The sequence below is a fragment of the Armigeres subalbatus genome, chromosome 3 (genome assembly GCF_024139115.2).
Source record: "Armigeres subalbatus isolate Guangzhou_Male chromosome 3, GZ_Asu_2, whole genome shotgun sequence".
NCBI classification, from domain to species: Eukaryota; Metazoa; Arthropoda; class Insecta; order Diptera; family Culicidae; genus Armigeres; species Armigeres subalbatus.
This window is the reverse complement of record NC_085141.1, coordinates 162,077,501-162,094,979: the sequence shown is the minus strand read 5'-3', so window position 1 is coordinate 162,094,979 and position 17,479 is coordinate 162,077,501. Positions and strand designations below refer to the sequence as shown.

At 36.3% G+C, this 17,479-nt stretch overlaps 1 protein-coding gene and 1 long non-coding RNA gene across 7 annotated transcripts in view; both read right to left on the bottom strand.

The window, feature by feature from the left end:
• Nucleotides 1-17,479, bottom strand: part of LOC134224273 (ras-specific guanine nucleotide-releasing factor 2-like) — a 509,452-nt gene that overhangs the window by 8,901 nt on the left and 483,072 nt on the right. The window lies entirely within an intron of this gene.
• On the bottom strand, nt 3,453-7,330 carry LOC134226444 (uncharacterized). The gene is made up of 2 exons (XR_009983481.1): nt 6,946-7,330; nt 3,453-6,851 (listed from the first exon to the last, which is right to left on the bottom strand). It is a non-coding gene; the product is annotated as an uncharacterized LOC134226444 (long non-coding RNA).

Genomic DNA, 17,479 nt, shown 5'->3' with positions numbered 1-17,479 from the left:
TAGGTTTTAGAACCCTATTCGCGTGTGGCATTGCTACCAAGTTGGGCAGAAAAATAAATCCTCCAGTGGATGGATTTTAGTAGCCAACGGGATGACAAATCACGGCTGCGAGGGATGGCGGAAGAAACATGGAGGAAAACGGATCGATCTGGAAGGTTCGCACGAAAAACGAGGGAAAAGAGGTCTTCGATCATAGACTGTACGCCCAAGCGGATCGTAAAAAGTGTTTCTGAAAAGATCGAGTAATTGGAATTGAGCGAATAAGCTAACAGCCATACGATACCGGACCGATAACGTGGTAGTGCCGAGATAGTGCAGCAGTTTTTGTACGAGGAAGGCTCCGGCCCTAGTTTCCGGACCAAGTCGGTTTCCGAAGCCGGAACGACGTTGGTCGCCGTTGCCGCCATTACGATTGGATCCGTTCAGTCATCGGCCTACCTAATAGCAGTGCAGCCTACTCTGTCCTCCGCTCTCGAGCGGCGATTGCAAGCACGATCCAGCTACTCGTTTAGAGAGGCGACCTTCCGTAAGCGCAAGCGGCCATTGAATCTCGTCAACCAGTTTTGCGTTCTCGTTTCGAGCGGATACTCTTTTGTTCTCGTTTCGAGCGGCTTTAGCAAGCCCAAACCAACGGCTCGTGGAGGGACGCCGGGAATGGGAAGAAGGGGGGGGGGTATTAATTCACTTTAATAAAATTATCTGAGCAGAAAACGCAATCGATTGGACCTCGGTCCACTAAACTAGGAAGAAAAACACAGAACATTTAACACCACTTATTTTTTTAAAACTCACTCACTAATTTTACCTTTAAAATAAAATCAAATTACTCAACAAATTCTTAAACTTTCAAGAACTGAACGTAAGTATTTAATTCGCGCACTTCTGCTCTCCAGCCGATTCGTAGACGAAATGAGCGAGTCTGAGTCGTACTTGCGCCAAGAAATTTCGAATCTTTTGAAATCATTTTACTATTCAACTATTCAAATCTGAGCTATCATTCAATTTGATTCTAAAGCATATTCAAATAAAATTGCGCCAACCGATTAGCATGGCGCTCGAAGGTATGGCGCCTGTTTGCCGCCTATTTGCAGCTCACATGCATGCCATAATGAGTTGAGCTTTTATAACAAATACTATAAACTTGAAATTGATACAGGAGCGAACAGATTTTACTAACGCAAACGAAACACGACACACGATTATAAATTAAAACAAAATTCAAAATTTATTTGTGTTTTAACGGTTCTAATCGAATATTTTGATTTAAATTTCAATCGAAATGAACGTAAAACGTTACAAACTATGCAAGAAAATTTCACTGGAGTGCCGCTGACATCGACAATACCCGCTCGATAGTTTGCCGCTAAACCACTACAGATGCAGAAACCACCGCCATTGATGTGACCAACCCCATCGTTCTGTGCGCTCTCCGTGACCACTCACCGTGGATCATCGTACAGAAATGACGCGCGATCGCAAATCATTATACCCGGACAAAAAGAAACTGTCGGTCACAAGACCCGTAATATACATCATTCTGATGTCCGTGTTGGGAATGCATGAAGGGGATTGGTTGGTTCTGATATTTCACTGGGTAGGACAAGAATTGAAATTTTCAATAGTTCATAGTAAATATTCAAAAGTTTCAATTAAATTGACAAAATGCTGGAGAGTTTCCGAGTCGATTGATATTCCTCCTTCCTTCAATGGCATTACATCCCCACACTGAGACATTTCCGCCTCACAGCTTAGTGATCATTAAGCACTTCCACAGTTATTAACTGCGAGGTTTCTAAGCTAAGTTACCATTTGTGCATTCGTATATCATGAGGCTAACACGATGATACTTTTATGCCCAGGGAAATCGAGACAATTTTCCAATCCGAAAATTGTCTAGACCGGCACCGGGAATTGAACCCAGCCACCCTCAGCATGGTCTTGCTTTGCAGCCGCGCATCTTACCGCACGGCTAAGGAGGGCCCCGAGTCGATTGATATATAAATATCAAAAAAAATCTATCGATTGACAAAGACTTCATTAACGTCCAAAATCTTACATGATTTCGTGACGCTCCCCAATTTTAGATTCTGATTTGACACCCAGTACCTTCGGGTAAAACGTTATTCAACGTCAAAATGAATCAATCGAAAATAGATTTTTCGCGGTTTTCACGAGTTTCTCTTTGAAAAAAACAGACTTGTTTAAAAAACCCTCGTAATAAAAACGTGTTAGGGCCGATGCCCACGTAGCGTTTTCTCAAGTTGCGTCACGCCGCGTCCACGCAAGGTACCCTGCATCAAATCTCGGGCACTTATTCAGAAGGACGTATGTCATTTTGTAAACAAAGATTCAAACGTCGATTAGTCCGATCTGATAGCACTCTCACGCAAACCATCACCATAGACAGATAGAGGGAGGTTTCGGCTACCTGTTGGTGCTGTTGGTTTGCGTGGGAGTGCCATCAGATCGGACTGATCGACGTTTGAATCTTTGTTTACAAAATCACATACGTCCTTTTGAATAAGTACCCGAGAAATGTAGTCGCGCACACGCATACGTTAAAAAAAGCCGCTACATCGGCCCTTAATTCAGCGTAAATTTAAAAATTTCCGTGAAAAAAGACCCGCGTAAAAAACGTACCCTTCCCTGCATGTGTATCTGCATTTCTGCACTTCGGAATAGTACCCATTCGAAAGAACTAACTTTATCAAGTCACTACATGGCGAGACCCCTTGGTAACTGCCAGAAACATTAATTTTCAGTCCAAAACGTAAAAAAACGAGCATAAATTCCATACAAAAATCCAAGATGGCTGACTTGGGGACATTAGCTAGCCAGATCACACCCCAATAAATGCATCATGGTCTCTATACCTCTCTTTCACACTCTGTCGCCCTAGCGAACGGCTTTCAATTGGTCGGGGTTCAACCAAGCCGCACCAAGCGGCTTTTTGACAGACTAGGGATATTTTGTTCGTAAAAGGAAAATGGAAATCAGTTTAAAACAATTCATACGCACATGTTTTGTAGGATATCCTCTGTTATAGAGTTGAGGGATATCTGATACGATTTGTGATCAATTGAATCTGCTAAACGAAACCTTGGACAAAAAATTGGTAATTTTTTGAAGGCGCTTGGTGCGATTAGGCAGAACCCCGACCAATTATTTTCGATTATTTACTCCCTCATACTTTGAGTAGGACTGATTGATGAAGCCGATAAACATATCAATAATCACAATCACGGTCGTAAAAACTGTTTTAATTACCTAATTTAAACAACTGGAAACGCCAGAGACCAATGGTGACAATACTCAAATTTCAGCACTATCAATGGAGTTGGAAGGAGTCTTATATAATATTACAGTTCTTTCAAATATTCAGGATCCTGGACATTCTACAAAACTTTATAACCTAGTGTGATATCTCAAGGACAAATATAGTAGACGGTTGATTGAAGTTAACATAAATTTATTACTCAGTATCTTAGCCTAGTTTACATTTTTTTTTATAACATTAGTCGTAAAAAAATTGAAATAGAATTTGAAAGAAAGTACAGTGGGTTATCTTACATATAAAGACAGACTGATTTTCGCAAAAATAATATTCCGTAGTGATAATATCACGCAATAAAAAGACTTCGTTGGTATCGTAAAAATAATATTCCGTAGTGATAATATCACGGTTCAATTACACTCGTTAGTTGTTTTTCTATATAAAACGCAAATTTGTAATGCATATTGTAATATTGTGAAATTTCAGTGATTGTGGTATCTTCTTATATAAACTATGACCCTTGTTGGGTCAATTCGCAAATTTGTAATGCATATTGTAATATTGTGAAATTACAGAAAAGTTGGTCTCTTTAAAAACAAAAATAATATTCCGTAGTGATAATATCACGCAATAAAAAGACTTCGTTCGTATCGTAAAAATAATATTCCGTAGTGATAATATCACGCAATGAAAAGACCTCGTTGGTATCTCAAAAATAATATTCCGTAGTGATAATATCACGTAATAAAAAGACTTCGTTACTTTCGCAAAAATAATATTCCGTAGTGATAATATCACGTAATAAAAAGACTTTGTTCTTTTCGCAAAAATAATATTCCGTAGTGATAATATCACGATTCAAGAAACTTTGTCAAAAAAAATTGAAATAGAATTTGAAAGAAATTCTAGTGGCTTGGTATTTTGACTTTAAAATCTTTCGCACTCATGCGACCTTTGGTCATATGATGACGACTTTGCTGGAGAACGTTTAAAGTTTCGCAAAAATAATAGAAATAGAACTTAAAAAGAAATTACAGTTTGTAAGTATTTTGTTTTCGCACTCATGCGACCTTTGGTCATATGATGACGACTTCTAGAACGTAGAAAATTAATGTGTACATTCATTACTTTTCGCAAAAATAATATTCCGTAGTGATAATATCACGCAATGAAAAAACTTCGAGGATTTTTTTTTCGCAAAAATAATATTCCGTAGTGATAATATCACGCAATAAAAAGACTTTGTAGATAGATTAAAAATAATATTCCGTAGTGATAATATCACGTAACAAAGAGACTTTGTCAAAATTCAAAAATAATATTCCGTAGTGATAATATCACGTAATAAAAACACCTCGTTTGTATCGTAAAAATAATATTCCGTAGTGATAATATCACGCAACAAGAAAACTCTGTTGGAATTCAAAAATAATATTCCGTAGTGATAATATCACGGTCGAACCGTAAGCCATTGCTTACTTAAAAAAAATTGAAATAGAATTTGAAAGAAATTCAAGTGGTTGGTTTTAACAATATTCGCAAAAATAATAGAAATAGAACTTAAAAAGAAATTCCAGTGTTGGTACTTTATATTTTCGCACTCATGCGACCTTTGGTCATATGATGACGACTCTTCGAGAAACTTTATAGTTGTTCGCAAAAATAATAGAAATAGAACTTAAAAAGAACTTACAGTGCTGGTACTTTATATTTTCGCACTCATGCGACCTTTGGTCATATGATGACGACTTTTATATAGAATTTAAGTTAGAATTTTCGCACTCATGCGACCTTTGGTCATATGATGACGACTTTTATATAGAATTTAAGTTAGAATTTTCGCACTCATGCGACCTTTGGTCATATGATGACGACTTTTAAATAGACTTTTTATCCAACTTTCCGCACTCATGCGACCTTTGGTCATATGATGACGACTTCATTCAGAAGAACTTATTTATATTGGTTCGCACTCATGCGACCTTTGGTCATATGATGACGACTTCTTTAGGAAGATTTAACTTTAAATGGTTCGCACTCATGCGACCTTTGGTCATATGATGACGACTTTTACATGGACTTTAACTTTCCGCACTCATGCGACCTTTGGTCATATGATGACGACTTTTACATAGACTTTAACTTTACGCACTCATGCGACCTTTGGTCATATGATGACGATTGCTAAACAGAACTTTTACTATTTTAAATATTCTACAAATTGTAAGTCGTATGTCTCATTTTGCCAGAAAAAAATCTAAACTATTCGCAATTGCGTGTGACTGTCAAAGAGTGAACAACTTTGTGCAATTTGACTAATAGACAAGTGTCTTTGACTTCTATTCGTTGTGGCACATACGAAGTAGAAGTCAAGGAAAAAAAATTGAAATAGAATTTGAAAGAAACTACAGAACGGTTGGATCTTTACATGCTTAAAAAAAATTGAAATAGAATTTGAAAGAAACTACAGAACGGTTGGCTCTTACATTGTTTTAAAAAAAATTGAAATAGAATTTGAAAGAAATCACAGTTAGGTTGGATCTTAAACTGTTTAAAAAAAATTGAAATAGAATTTGAAAGAAATTACAGAAAGGTTGGTTTATATCTGTTTCAAAAAAAATTGAAATAGAATTTGAAAGAAATTACAGATCAGTTGGTTTATCTTTTCAGCTATCCCCATACGAATAGGAAATAGAAAATATTGAGAAATTCAAGTGGTTTTTCTTGTTCTCATACGAATAGGAAATAGAAAATATTGAGAAACTCTAGTGCTTGGTCTTTTTCTGATACGAATAGGAAATAGAAAATATTGAGAAATTCAAGTGGTTGATATTTTGTCTAATACGAATAGGAAATAGAAAATATTGAGAAATTCAAGTGGTTGGTATTATTTTGCAACGAATAGGAAATAGAAAATATTGAGAAACTATAGTGGCTGACTTTTGTTACGAACTCCTTATTCGTAAAAATAATAGAAATAGAACTTAAAAAGAAATAACAGTGCTGGTTCTTGATTTTCGCAAACGAATTGTAAATAGAAATATATAGAGAAACTCTAGTGGTTGTATCTTTTTCCTATACGAATTGTAAATAGAAATATATAGAGAAAGTTTAGTGGTTGTGTCTTTTGCTTATACGAATTGTAAATAGAAATATATAGAGAAATTCTAGTGGTTGATTCTTTTGCTTCTCTGGTATGTCACGAATGACGAGTAAAAATAATAGAAATAGAACTTAAAAAGAACTTACGGTGGTGGTTATCTTTTGTCAAAAAAAATTGAAATAGAATTTGAAAGAAACTACAGTGATGTTGGTTCCACGTGTTTGTGAGGTTGCGTTCGCCCTCCATACTGAGCATGAACGAGCGCATGCCCATACGCCATTGCAAATTTTCTGATGACTCGGCAGACATAACCTTTCCATGCGTCTGAAGACGCCATCTTGGAAAGTTCTCACCTGCGGTCCCGTTACACATGTTTGAAGTAGATTCCGGCTGATATTCCGACCAGGCAAAGGTATCTGAACGTCTTTTGGCAGTAGCAGCTACGCTGCTAAAAGAAAATCCATTCTCATGAATCTGTAACGATAGAAAACAGCACTATATTAATAACCTGAATCATCGAGTGGATAGCCGAAAAATCACAATTATTCAACTCAAAAATCAAACCTACCTTAAATTGATTGATTCACTTGGCACAGACATCTTTTCCTAGTTGATAAAATCCGGTATCATCATCGATTTGCAACTAAATTCGCTATCCTTCTGACGTGTTCGATAAACTTGAGGCGTGGATTACGTCCGCCATTTTTTTTTTCACCGGATCGTCACATTTGCCGATTGATTTTTCTTATCGCCGGTAGCCAATTCTGGCATACCTTTTGGGTGCTATGCATTCACTTCTCTGGTGACATTTTTCATATAAACTTCAAGCACACTTAATTACACTTTCCATAATGAAATAATTCTAGATTTTTGCTTTCACTTCACCATTTTTCTTATCTTGGCTTGCTCGGCTACGTACTGCACTTTTCACTGTGACTGGTGAGAAACGAATGATGCCGAACCGTTCTCGGCGGACGGCTTATGTAGTGCCGGCAGGTAACAGACTTACGTTCAACAGTCTTCGTGTAGATAGCTGTTGTTGCCTTTGCTGCCTTTACCTGTTTTTCGGGGTAGCTTGCTCTGTATTGGTACCAACGAACGGGTTCTCGGTAGTAATAACAATCGACTATGAAGACATGTTTCTGCATGAAAATGGGCAGAAAACTACCCGTAAAATCAGGAAACTCCATTGAATCTTACAAAATCTACCGACGATTGTATAGTTATCATCGGGAGTAACAATTTTATTAGAATCAAAAACGTCAATTGATTATCCAATGTGGAGAAAATCAAGTTTAATGGGAGATCGGATACGATTTTTTTTGACAGGGCTGTGAATTTGAGGTAAATTCGCGCAGAAAAAGACAGCCTTTGTTCCAAATATTCAGTTGAATGAATACTTAACTTATTAGAGGTAAACTAAGAAAATTTAAAATAAGCCACATAGTAAAACATTTCTGTAAAACCATGAAGAAATCAGAAAATCGATCACTTCAGAGGCTGTCGGCCGTCCGCCATTGCTATTTTTGCAACACCCTGTGTCTTGTTGACTGTCTGAGGCCGAACGGTTTTGTGCGGTGGTATGCGTGTGCAGGGCCGCTTACTCGCACAGTCTTGACCGGCTTTCAACTGTCGTTCGTCTGCCTGTCTGGCGGTGAAAAAAGCGCCAAAGCAAAATGACGCCCCTGTGCAATGCACGTGCATTTTGCAATAAAAGTTGGATTTTTCTGATTGTAGAAAAGTAATTTCGCCAAAGAAATAAACAAAGGCCAGTATTACTAAAAGGCGAACGTTATTCTTTGCTGTAGAAATAATCGTTTATACATGGCGAAAATACTGTTTAGTGAGTAGAAATATTTTGATGCTAGTAGGATTTTAAACATTATCTAGGGTGAAGGAGCTATGTACTATCACTGACTATATTTCAAAATTGCTTTTATTTCCACATTTTAATGAAACAAAATTTAGGATAAATATGTAAGTAAACTTGAGCCATCCTATGCTTGTTTTAAGAGATATTGTAAAATAACATGTCTGAAATGATGTCAGAGTTCCAATATAAAGCCAGTGGTACACAATACCTTCGTTACCCTTGATACCATGCATGGGATTGTTCGAACACGTCATGATGGCACACAATCATTTTCTTCGAACAGAGTTTTAGTTTCAATCATGCTTCTTTTACCATTTCGGTTTAAATTGTAAATACTAGAACCTTTTTTAGCTAGCTTTCACATTAGCTTTAGATTCAAATTATGTTTTGCTCGAATTAGATTATGAATCTTATTCATTGTAATAGGTTTCATTTCTCAGCAATACGATGTAACATACGAATATTGAAGAAGAATTTTATGTTGTTGGTTATAGTTTTTTTTATCATTTGCTAAATATTAATCACTTTAAAATCATAAGTGCAGATACAATTAAATGATTCAAATATACTACTTTTGGACAATAAACGTTCGGACTCAAACCCCATCTACATCATGGTGGCCCTCGCCCAGCCTTGCATGGAGAGAAAAATAAGTTGTCGAATTCTACGGCCCACCTTCCTGAATTTTTCCTTTAATCCACTTTGATGTATGAAGGTTCCATGTTGGTACGATCACGGTCGTGGAATTGGGAGTAGTCTGGCGACCTCGATGCATCACAGACCTTTTTTTGTTGATTCCAAAACAGGTACTCAGTAATATTTTTCCACTGGCTATGACCTTTAAAGGGCGACCAATTTTCAATTAAGAAACAGGATAATTAGATTTGTAAATAAAAAAGAGCGATGACCTATTCGACCCGACAGCGGTATCGGTCAATCTGTTTTGGTAGGGTACCCAATCATGGTTTGAACCAAATGGCGGGTTTCAGATGAGCCGTCAAAATAAAGTTGATTTATTTCATTAAAGGAACATGTTAGAACTGGGATTTCTAGTTTGTATGTGTCTTTCTAAAAACATCATGGGTGCACATATTTACGCTTAGTTTCATTGAAAAAACTTAATAATTACATAACTTTGATTCGTACCATGGTTTGAACTACACTGTTCATGGCTTGAACTAAATTCGTACCATGGTTTGAACTACTGCAGCAGCCAGCAGCTCCTAAATATAATACTAAGCACATGCATGAAACGCTGAGGAAATCTGTAGAAAAGCAAATTTGTTTTACTAAATTAATGATTTCGTGTGTGTTACTTCTACGTGAAGTTAAACGATTTACAATGATATGGAAATGCTAATATCATCTTCCAAACTTGGACGTACAGGTTCATGATAGCAGCAGTGCCTTTCTCTGCTTTGTTCTCTCCGAGGCAGCCAAGTTGGTTGCGACGAGACGGACGCAATGAGAAAACAGAACTGTGCAATAAAAATCCTATTCGACTAAATCAAATATACTATATTAACAATATGATTCACTCTCACGAAATTTTGGCGACACCACATGTGGCGCCAACTCGCGTCCAAAAGGATCGATACACACGTAAATCGAACCACCCAAAATATGACGATCGTTTTACACACTCTTCAAAATGTCATCATGAAAAAAAAATAGGGATGCTTGATGTTTTTTTTGCAAACTTAATCGATTATGTTTAATCGAATGCAAACGGAAAATCAAATGTTGTAGAAGAAGTGTGGTGAGCATATTTTTGTGGAAATGTATAATAAATTTGATATAGCTCGTTGAACTGTATCCGGCGGGACTGGTGCCCTATATCGAAATTGACGCACGCTGAAGCAGTTGAAGAGCTATACGAGGTTACTGTGGAAGTTTACATTCTTCTCGCATTGTACCTACTCGCACCATGTTGCTGTTTGCTCATTTGACTGCAACACTTTTATATATTTTTTTTTGGTTTAAAGAAGCGTCATGATTCTTTGGGAAATTTGACATTAAAGAAGTTAAGCAACAGACAACAGACAAGCATGGCTTATTATACGTATCTAAAATTAGTTGAGATATCCTTTGTCACTATTTAATCCGCATTTTATTGTTTTTTTTTTGTTGAATCTGGTTGAAAGTAAATTTAATATAGATAGATGAAGAATAGCTTAAATATAACATTTGGAATGCGTTTAAATTTATATAGAATGAGGAATTATTCCAGCTAAGATTTGACAGTTGGGTAGAAAACTTTATTGAGAATTTTGCGTAAAAACGGGTTTGTGAACTATCGAGGGTGGATTAAAAATACAAGATGGAAATTGGAAGGTCACATTTTCTGTTTTCCCGCTTTTTCCAATAGGCTCAAAAAGAACCCAACGTAGATCGAAAAATACTTAAAGTACTTTCTAGGAGGAATTTGTCAATGAAGATAATAGATTCCTAATATACACCATTGTGAGATACCACGCTTTCATTAGTAGCCAAATAACGTAAAAACACTGGTTTGGACTATGCTTTTGCTAATATTTGATTATGTGTATTTATTCTGGTTCGCCTGAAAATTTCACAACAGTATGTTCTTTAATTAATATTGTAATAACTGATAATAGTTTAAAAAACTAAAACTCAACTTAACTGTTAATCATTTTATTTATTTACTACGTTTATGTAATATTTTCGAACAATATTTTGTTGTGGTCCGCCACTTTGACTTTATATAGTAGTTTAATTCAAAGATGATCAATTCATATTGAATTGGTGGAAAGAATCTCCTCTTCATTATGTCATATGACTTGAAATGTTTTCTACAGAACCATATCAATCAGAGTAATTCCTTTACACTTCCAAGACTCTGTCTTGGAATTCTACCATCTATGCACAGAGAGAGTATGACCGCTTGCTTCAAAAAATTAACATAGAGAGAATATAACCTCTGGGAGAACGAGATAGCAAAGTGCTTGACACTCGAGTCTTACTGGATTTCTCTCTGCATTGCGCATGCGTTTCTAGCTCGGTTTCTATCAGAAAAACTTATCTTACAATAATATAGTATACTAAAATCTTCATTATATTGTTTGAAAAGATTTCTATTGACAACCCAAAATGAATTGAATATCATGTTGCAAACGGCCTCTTCAATACGAAATACCAATTATAAATGGCGTAATCTAAAAATTCTAATGGTAATATTGATTTGTGTTAGTTTTAATTGAAATGTGTAAATATTGTAAATAATTTTAGACTGCAAAACATAAAATATGTAATTATTTTTCGGTCACGCATCTAAAACCAAATGTATTTGTTTGACGCATAAAATTACATTTTGCCATTCTTCCTTGTGCTTATTTTATGCTTGACTACAAATGACATGCTCTGTCATGCTCTTCATCACTTGTCTAATGCAAATGTCAATATCAATATCGCTTCACGGTTTATCGAACTATGCATTGCGGCACGGCAAGTATGATCATGTTGAGTAAATTATGGAAGGAATTGGACATGTACAAGCAGAGATGCATCCTGAACAGAACATGAGCCAAGAGCGTGCTTTGGTGTTCAAATTTTTGAACTCTGAACACAGTTCAGTGTGCACTAGGTTGGTACGCAAGCAAAACGATCATGGTAACTAAGATTCCTTAGATTTGGATTTATGCAAAAACATACGAGCATGCTTGTTTTCTATCCGTTACATGCCCACGTGTTCCAATACTTGCCGAAAAATGAGTAGCATGCCGTCGCTTGAGTTTGTTTTCCTAGGATACAAGTTGCTAAGTTCGGTCAGTGCTCTTGAACAGTGTGCAGTGTTCAGAACGTTTTGAACACGAACACGCGTTCTCGTGTTCAGATGCATCTCTGTGTACAAGTATAATATTGGTACAGATTTGTCATATTTAAAGTTCATGTTTCGTCATTGCAAAAAAAAGGGTGTGCAACTCGTTGCAAAACTCGATTTTTTCAGCACTCATAGTATTTATCCAACTCAGCAAGCCTCGTCGATAAACGTACGACTCCTGCTGAAAAAATCATCTTTTTGCAACTTGTTGCACAAACTACTATTTTGATAACTTGTTGTACGTTTATAACCAGGCTTGTCGAGTTGGATAAATACTTACTTACTTGATACTTGATGGGCTACAGCTCTTCGATGAACCTACGCCGAATGGAGTATCCTTCTCCACTGGACTCGATCCTGGGCCAATCGCTTCCAGTCGCCCTGAACATTGAGCGCCCTCAGGTCCTCTTCAACTGCAAAAAGCCATCGTGTACGCGGCCTTCCACGAAGCCTGCGGCCTCTTCCGGTTTCTCTACTAAATATTATCTTCGCTTGACGTTCTTCCGGCATACGAACAACGTGACCAGCCCACCGTAGTCTGCCGTGATGTATAAGCTTAATAATATCCAGCCCTTTATACACCTTTCGTGATTCATGCGACGTCGCCAGATACCGTTCTCCTGTTTACCGCCGAGTATTGTCCGCAGCACCTTACGCTCAAACACTCCGAGAGCTCTCCGATCAGCCTCCTTTAACGTCCATGTCTCATGGCCTTATAAAGCCACCGAAAGAATCAGAGTAGTAGCCAAAAATAACGTTCTCTTTTTCTTCTATCTCCATTTTTCGTGGTATTTGAGAGGCTTCAGTAAGCTACCTTACCGGGGTCGCGTTACCTACATCGTGATGATGGGGCTGCCACCTTAGGTATAGCTGACGCGATACAGCATTTCGTTAATCAGCTGGGTACCAGGCAGACGCTGTTTGAGCCGCACCTCCTGGTGAACAGACGCTCGAGGCGTACCTTCTCACTCTAGCTGATGTCAGAAGGACAACAGTGCCCAGGCTACACTACCAGCTAAGTACACAACCCTTAGCTGGCGGTCTTTTGTCATCGGACGACCCGTGGAAGCGTGAGATAGGGACTTGTGGGGACCAGAGCTCTGTTGGGCGCTCCTTCCTTGATGTCAACCCACCATTTTGCAGCCCAAAATACTACTAGTGCTGAAAGAATCTAGTTTTGCAACGAGTTGCACACTCTATTTTAGCAATGACGGAAAATGGGCTATAATTACCCGTAACGCTGGGTAGACACCTTTACGTGGTGTGTTACGGGGTAAGATCTACCACGGTCACATTGCCAGCTACAGGCAAATCCTGACCCAACAAATATCTCTTCCCAATATCCAACCTGTGGTACTTATGAGGGTGTCGCTGAGGAAAGAGCCTCTTTAAGTATCACATCAACATTTCCTTTCCCTCCCTAGTTGGGTGGTACAGATGGGCGTAGTACGGAGAAGTAATCCTCACGCTTTTGTAATTTCTGTCTTAGATTGAAATCAAGGACAACACCTACCTTGATTTCTGATAGCAATCTGGACAGTAATTTCAGAAGAAACATGAGTTTTACTCCACTTTCATTTTTTGATAAATTTGGAATTTGAATAAATTCTTATTTTCGTATATTTATTTCCTCACTTTTCCATATTTATATGTTCTATATTTAATTAATTTCATAATGTCATATTTTTATACTCCCATACTTTCAAATTTTGCTATTTTTTTTTATCATATATTTTTTTTATTTTTATGCTTTCATAATTTCATTATGTTGTATTTTTATGCTGCCATACACTGCTGATAAGGAACTATATTTTTGACTTATATATTTTCATATTTGTATTTAAATATTTTTCAAAAATGTATTCATAATATCACGATCTCATTTTATCATTTATTCATATCTTCCTATGTTCAAATTTTTATATTTCCATTTTATCTTGTTTTCATATTTTCGTTTCTTCGTGCGTTCATATTTTTATATGTTTATGTTTTCATTTATTTATATTTTCATATATCTTTATTTTCATAAATTTCTATTTTCATATATTAATTTTTTCATATACATTTATATTTTCATACTTTCGTTTTCTCATATTTTCATTTTTATAGCATGTGAATATAATAGTGTGAAAGTGTGAAGTTATTTTCATATTTCACACTTTATTTTTCTTATGCTTTCATGTGATATATTCTCATAATTTTGCTAGTTTCAATGTTTACTTCTTATATTTCATATTTCAGTTATATAACATATTTCCATATATTCATGATTTATATTTTCATATATCCATATTGTCATATTTTGATATTTTTATTTACTATCATATTCATTATTATTTATATTTTCAAATGTTCATATTATTTTTTTTTTATATTTTCATATTCTCATATTTTTATATATACATATTTTGATCCCTTCATATTGTCGCATTTTCTAATATCTATTTTTCCACATTTTCATTAAAATATTTATTAAAAATTTACTAAAAAAAATACGGGAAGATCGAGAGGGCATCATTTGCCTAAGACGTTATTATCTGACAAAATTTTAATACGTTCGATGATCAAACTTTAGAAAAACTGGAGGAGCTGACAAGATACAAAGGAAAGGTAACATTTCCAATATAATAGTAGAAACATATTTATTTTAATAATTTTTACCATTTGTATTTTTATAATTTTTGACACACGGTGATCTAGTGACGCTGATTTCTTGAAGACGCGTCGTAGATTCTGAAGACGCATCACACTACATCACACTCTAATATTACTACAATTTATTATTTCAGAAATATGCTGCAGAATGCAAAATCAATGGAATTGTTTTGCCAAAATATATTCATTCATATTACATTCAAGAACAAAACATCACCTTTTACAATATCAATACCAATGAAAATATAATATTCACGCTTTTTCGCCAAGAAAAGCACCCCTTAATAACCCATCAAATTCCAACTCCAGATACCTATGAAGGTCGCGCGAGTTCTCCGCATCTTCTTAAGTAGGTATCTAATCAATACTTCCCACCCAACTCCCCACTGATCGTAAGTGACCTGGCCAGGTGTTGAACAAAGGGATCGTTGAATGAAAAACATGCCAAGCCCCAAGCTGTTTTTCTGGCGCATCTAACGTCCCTATCGACGGCCAACCCAGGATAGTGTGCGGTCAGATATGCTATGCTATGCTATGCTATGCTATGACGGAAAATGGGCTATAATATGATAAATCTGTAACAAAACGGTACGAACTGATTTTACTTCAAATGATCATTCTTACCAATAAATCATGTTGCTGCAAAAGAACGGTCATATTCCATTCCATGCAATGCGTAGCTCGACAAGCCTTGAAGCGATAGATGAACTTGCCTTTGGAAAATTCTGATGTCATGGCCATCATTACCCAAGCTGATTCAGCAAAATATAGTCATGTAACTACTGATCTGATGCTGGTTTTTCATTATAGCATCCAAATGAGTGCTATAATGGATTTTATGTCACTCATTTGAGTTTAAAGACAAAGATGTAAATATTTATGTTTAGAATTTCAATTCTGAAATAAAAACCGGTGAAGAATTTTATGTTATATTTTTAATTTTCGATAAGGTAAAAGAAAAACAATCAAATTTAGATCAGTCATGATAGCAATAAAACAGTCACGTTATCTTCATGTGACACACTATAGTGCTAGCCGATTGAATGAAATTGAGTGCCTCGACCTTTGAATCACTTAATTGGTACGTGAATAGTACTGTGAAAAAAACAAGTTGTTTTTCAAGTAGGGGAACAGACGGCTTTGGCAGGTTTTGTTCTATTATTGGCAGGGGGTTTTTGTCGACCGAATTTTATGAAATTTGGCCACAATATTCTTTGATATGCAAAGAATGTTTGGGCCAAATTTGAGCATAATCAGTCATAAAAAAACCCCCTGCCAATAATAGAACAAAACCTGCCAAAGCCGTCATTACCCCTAGATATAATGGGAAGATTATTTAGGGTGTAGCTAACACCGTCCTGTAAAACCACATTTTTTTAACCACAAGTTCCGACAGTTTGATAACCCGCTTGTTATGCTTTCGCCATACACATTTCTAGCTTCCCGCGCATATACATATACTAGATGCTAGCAGCTGTGGGTATAAAACCAGCACAGCAAGCATTTCCACGTCGAAGCAGCTTCTATTATTGGAGCATACGAAGCATAATTTGTTTTTCTTTATATTATCGTAAAACTTTATTAAAACGAGGAAAATCGATCATTTGATGATCGATTTATTCAAAAAAGTATGGGCATCCCTATACCTTCGAATGTCATCTTTTCAGCTGCATGACTGTTGCCATCGTCGCCATGGGATTTGATAGAATAAATAAGAAGAAAACATGTTTAGATTCCTCTTTGCTCTCTAGATGATGTTGTAATCGCCGGCAAATGGTTCGCCATTTCGTTGTATGGAAAATGTCGAAGTGAACCATATTGTTAATATAATATATTTGACTAAATGCTGATGTCATATTAGAAGATTGGAGATTGTACTCGTCGATAGCATTCCTTCCGCACGCGATGGCATATGAGCAAGTCAAACCACCTTCCTTTTGCCAGTGGAGATATATCAGCTTCCACACTGATATTCTTCCCTCCCCCTTCATACGGGAGCTTGGCAGAAGGAAGGTCATGTGATATGTGCCATCACAAATATTGCCCTCCGCTCGCTTTCAAATCGACTTCTATAAAAAAAAAACATTCTTCATGGCTGCCGTATCCTAACGGGAACTATCAATTCTATACTTTCGCCTCTAATGCTATCATGAACATGTACGTCCAAGTTTGGAAGATGATATTAGCATTTCCATATCATTGTAAATTTGTTTTACTATTCATCTTCTCGCATTCGATTAGTAACTCGAAACGTGTGAAAATCGTCTAAATTATCGATATGAAAATTGCGATTTTTCTTTATTGGAAATGTAAACAAAATGCTACAGTTAGGCGCATGCAGCGCTCCCATCGAACAGCAATAGGACATGACTGCATATACAAGTTCAAACTTCGATAAATTTTAGTTCAAACCATTATCAGTTTTTACCTTGTATAAATGTTACAATTTTAACTATTAAAAATTGTTTCTCAGTTGTACGATGATGTCAATCTATAACGGATGAAAATGGCTTTCTTTTGATATATTGATCTCACTCCTGTGTTAAGAAATGCGTATTTCACGAACATTTTGAAATTATACCACCAGTGGGGGTGATTTGTCGCAAATTTAGGACGTTTTAAATCCCTTTATTTTATTACTTAAACAATATGTACGAATGTTTAAATAAACTCTATCACTTCCAGTATACCTAAATATTCCATTCATACTGTTTTAGGTTCATTTCCTGCCAA